This window comes from Gavialis gangeticus, unplaced genomic scaffold, assembly GCF_001723915.1.
Source record: "Gavialis gangeticus isolate Ggan-Ray unplaced genomic scaffold, GavGan_comp1, whole genome shotgun sequence".
Taxonomy (NCBI): domain Eukaryota; kingdom Metazoa; phylum Chordata; order Crocodylia; family Gavialidae; genus Gavialis; species Gavialis gangeticus.
Genome location: NW_017729028.1, coordinates 18,282,383 through 18,287,131, shown reverse-complemented (window position 1 = coordinate 18,287,131; position 4,749 = coordinate 18,282,383).

The window sequence follows — 4,749 nt, the reverse complement described above, 5'->3', positions numbered from 1 at the left end:
ATTGGGGGGGGGGGGGTTCTGTTTGCCAAATATTAAATTCTTTCAGGAAAAGGTCTTCTCTCTTTTTTGCAAATTCTCACTAGGGGAGTGCACGCTAGAGTCTCAACCAGAGATTTTTTGCCCTAGCAGTGTGAGGGTTCAGCTGGGACATAGGTAACTGAGGTCAAGGTAGGCCCCTAGAAGCAGCCTGGGTGAGCAGTGTGAGGGCAAAAGTTACCTGAGCGAGGAGGGAAGATCTAAGAGATGTAGTCCAAGATGTAAGCCAAAGCCAGGAGCCAGAGAACTGGTGCCAAGCTGTAAAGGAGATCCGAGGTCAGGGCAAATATGACAACTCGGGTACTTGCCTCAGGCAATCCTGATCAGGGATCTGGATTTTTCTGTTTCCCCAGAAAGGTGGAGAAAAAAACATAGATTTTCCCCTTTGTTGGAAGAAAACACAGATTTTGCAGTTTTGCAAAGGGCTCTCTGCAGGTCGGCAGAGTTTCAGCCTGCAGGGGCTGGGAGGGAGCAGGAGGGTGTTCAGGCAGGGGGCACCATGTGCGTGTTCAGGCACATGGTCACCAGACAGCTTGAAGAAAAAAGTGGGGGAGGAGATTGAGGCCCCCATAGGGAAGGAGTTGAGCAGGGCTGGGGCTGGTGCCCGGCCAGGATGTGGAAGGGGCTGGGGCCTGGAGCTGCAATGCATCATTGCAGGGCCCCAGTAGGGATTGGGATGGAGCCATGGGTGATTTGTCTGGGCGGTGGGGGGGATGAGGCATGCTCCCCACCGCTGCACATGCTCCTGGAAGATGGGACCCATACCTCTCAAATCTTGTACAGGGTGGGGGTGGGACAGGTTGCCTGCTGTGAGCTCGGGCTCCCACCCTACTGCCCTTCCCCAGGGCCCCTGCAGCCCAACGGTTGTGCCTCGGCGCTGCAGGGCAGAGTGGGTCCGTGTAGGGATCTTGCCACTGTGAGCTCTGTGCTGCCCTGGTGAGGCATCCCCTGCATGTACAGCAACAGCAGGGGCAGTGGCGCAGGGTTGTGCCCCTCACTGCTGCCACACACGCAGGGGACACATCTCCAGGGCAGCGTGGAGCTCACAACGGCAAGGAGATCCCCGTGTGGCCCCGCTCTGCCCTGCAGTGCTGCAACTGGGGGAGGGCAGCAGGGTGGGACCCTGAGCCCACAGTGGGCAGCCCACACCTCTCCCTGCTTTGCACGCAGATCTGGGAGACACGGGTCCTCCCGGAGTGCACCCAGTGGCAGGGAGCTGGCCCCCCTGCCTGAGTCTGCTGCAGGCAGGTGGTGGGGAGCCAGGCTCTGCTCCACTGCAGCAGCCACTCTCCTGCCAGGGGCAGGGGGCTGTGGACCTGGGTCTCTGGCCCCATAGCCCTGGCAGATGGGGGGCCCTCTCCAGTAGGACCGGGAATGGCAGGAGCTATGAGTGGGAGTGAAGGTCACCAGCGGGGCTGTCAGGGAGGCTGTGTGGAGGAGCGAGAGCCAGATGTTTTCCAATTGCACGAGACCGAGTGCTTAACTATATACAATTTATTTCTATAATAAATATTTAAGATAAAACATGAAATATTTACAATAAAGCTTAACATATATCACTACCCATAATATCCCACAATTCACATAAACCATATAAACTTCCTTAAAGAATACCCATAGCTATATAGACATTACACAGCAACAGTCACCCAAAATAGGGAGTGCACTCAGTACCTCCCTGAGGGCTTTCCTTGAAGTCCCTCCCCTTTAGGGCCCTGGGATGTGTGCACACCCCTCCTGCAATGGAGGGTGGAGGCAGCGGACCCTCCTCTCCTGTTTCTACCTCCCCTGTGAGGCCTGCTTCCCCAGCAACTCACGCTTCTCTCTGAAGCAGCCAAGGCTCATCCCTTGGAGGCTGATCCCACAAGAGCCTCCCTCCAGCGGTGCCTTCGGCTCTCCTCGATGGCCTGGTGCCCCGCACTGGGCAGCCCAGGCCGCTCTCTCTTGTGGGAACCGAACCCTTACAGGCTCTGGTTCCCTGGTCTCACACCAGGGGTTCTCCCCTTTCCTGGGCCCTGCTTTGGGCACCGGGGCTCTTAGTTAAAGGTGGAGCTGCACTGCGAGGCTCCAATCACTTGGCCTAGGGCCAGAGCTAACTTGAGCAGCTGCGAGCTGCTCCCAGGCAGGTCCTCTGTGCACCTACCCACACGTTGGGTGAGGCCCTCCCAGGGCAGATTCTCCGTGTGCCGATCCACACACCGTGTGGGGCCCAAGCAGCCTCAAGCTGCTCCCAGAGCCAGCTCTCCGTGTGCCGATCTGCATGCCAACTGCCCAACCGCTTGCCAGGTTCACAGGTTCAAGCCTCCTCGAGCAGCTCCTAGAGCCTGATCCCCCTGTGCTGATTCATGCACCACTGAAGCTCAGGCAGGGTCCCAGGAACGGCCATCTCTGGAGCTTGTCTCTCCAGCGTGCTGAACACGCTCCCCTCTTATGTTCTTTAGGGGCTCCACCCCCAAACTTCTCCCGACCTGCCTGGCGCAGTTCCGATTCAGGTCCAGGTGCTCCTTGCCCCCTCCCTTTGGAAAAGGGTGGGACATTGCTTTCCTTGTGCTGTCTCTGGATTGATGGGTGGGTTCAACCAATCAAACAGCAGACCCTTGATCCTGGGACACAACCCAAGCTCCGAAAAGGTAAGCCTACTACAAACATGTTCGTATCCCAACCCTGTGATATTCCCATATTGTAAATCAGGGCTGTCCAACATCTCCAGGGCCAGGAGCCACAAGTTGATGCCATGTAGGCAGCCAGGTTTTCCCATCGCTTAGCATGCAGTTGGTGCTATACCTAGACTCCTAGCAGCCCCAGGTGAACTTTTAGTATCAGCCTCCCCCTTTGCAGGAGATGATGATTTTTTTTTGGTGCAAAAGTCTGTATTGCATCTGTGGTATCAATGTCTTTAAATAGTTTGTTCTCAATTGATAACATTGCCAGTCCCATATATGCGCAATATTACAATTTTTTTTTTGCAATTGTAATTTCCCTCCCCGCCATTTTTGGGCCCTCTTCCTGTCCAGGCCCCGTGCAGCCACCTGGTTCACCCATGCCTGTGTCTGGGTCTGCATGCAACCCAGCTCTTTGCTGTGTGTCCAGTGTGCATAGTCCAGCTCTTTCCCCTGCTGTATGCGGTGCAGCTACCCCAACTCCCCTGCGCTATGTGGCAGCACAGGCAGCCCAGCTCCCTCCCCTGCTGTGTGCGCAGCACAAGCAACCTCACCCCATCCCGTTACTCTGCCCTGTGCTCAGGAGTGGGTGCAGGACATGCAAGCCAGGGAGGGCAGAGCCCTGCTGCAGTTGCATCAGAAACCATGTAGAGAGCGGTGGCTGGGCAGGAGTCTCTGGGTCACGCTAACCCCTTGTGTGTCACCAGTCAAACAGTTCTGTTGTTGATTAAGTGCTTCTTGCTTGGTATGATTTTGGGATGGAAATAACCAAGGCCAGGGTGAAAGACTTGGTCATCTAGTTGCCTTTGCAGACTGGGACAAGAAGTGTGTGTCCTTTTGCTTCAAGGGCAATGAAGAAATTGCATCTGCCCACCTGTCAGATTTATTTCTGCTGCCTTGGTTGGAAAGTTTCCTGTGTGCTCCATGCCCAGGCCTCCAGTCCCTGCCTCAAGGTGATGCAGAACTTAGCCAAGTGACTCAGGCTCCTGGTACCAGGACTTCCTGTTGATACCTGTGAGGGACCCCAGGACTCTGCTTCTGGTCCTGAACCTGCTTCCCAAGACAAAGGAAGGATGCTTCAGCCAGGCTGCACTCCTTTTACCTTTGCAGCATGGCAGCTGGATAGCTCTCATAGCTACAGCAGGCTGTCCTTCATTAGAGACATGCCTGCCTGGCAGAGAGGACCAGATTTTCTAATTGATTTTGGATAAGGGACACAAGACCCAATCAGCCTTCTATCTCAGTCATCCTGCACCATCTCCAGAAGTTCAAGTGCGTGGATTTCTTTATCAGTGCAGGTAAGGTGCACTTGGCAGCTATCTTTAATTAATTAGTTGTGGATCGATAGGCTAAAAAGTATTTTCTTACCCAGCAGCCCTCAGATTCCTTAAGTGTTTGGCTGAAAGTATATTCCCAGATGAGGGAGCCTCTCGCCACAGTGGGACCTCTCATGGCGCCACTGAGCCTATGACAGCATACTCTTTGCTGTACCTGTCTATGGAAATAGTATTTCTGGTGACGATTACATCAGGAAGGGAGAGAAGACAGATCCAAGCCTCCGTGGTGATCCTCTATATACGAACTTCTGTCCAGATAGTGTGATTTTGAGGGCCCAACTTAGGACTTTTTCTAGTCACTGAAATTCACCTGAGTCAACACATTTACTTGCTCCAGTGCTCTTCCTAAGCCTGCTCTCTGGACAGTACAAAGCTGTTCAGACTTTTGGAGAGGCTATTTTTTTTTTGTCTCTACCTGGGAAATCTAAAGGTCCAGAGAGATCTGCTCAGCCTCAAGCTGGACATCAGGCTGCATTAAACTGGTATGGGATGGCAGAGGGAGACTACAGCACTGATCTGAGCTCTGTTACAATGAGTCCATATCACAGAGGTGGCCCTAATTTGGCAGTGCTCCATGCAGTGTGCCTCCATGGGGGACTTGACAAATAGAAGGCAGGGGAGATCTGCACCTTGGACTAACCATAGTAGGGTGGGTTGGTGTGTGTGTGTGTTTGTACCACAAGCTTTTGTGACCTGTAGCTCACTCAGCATCTGGA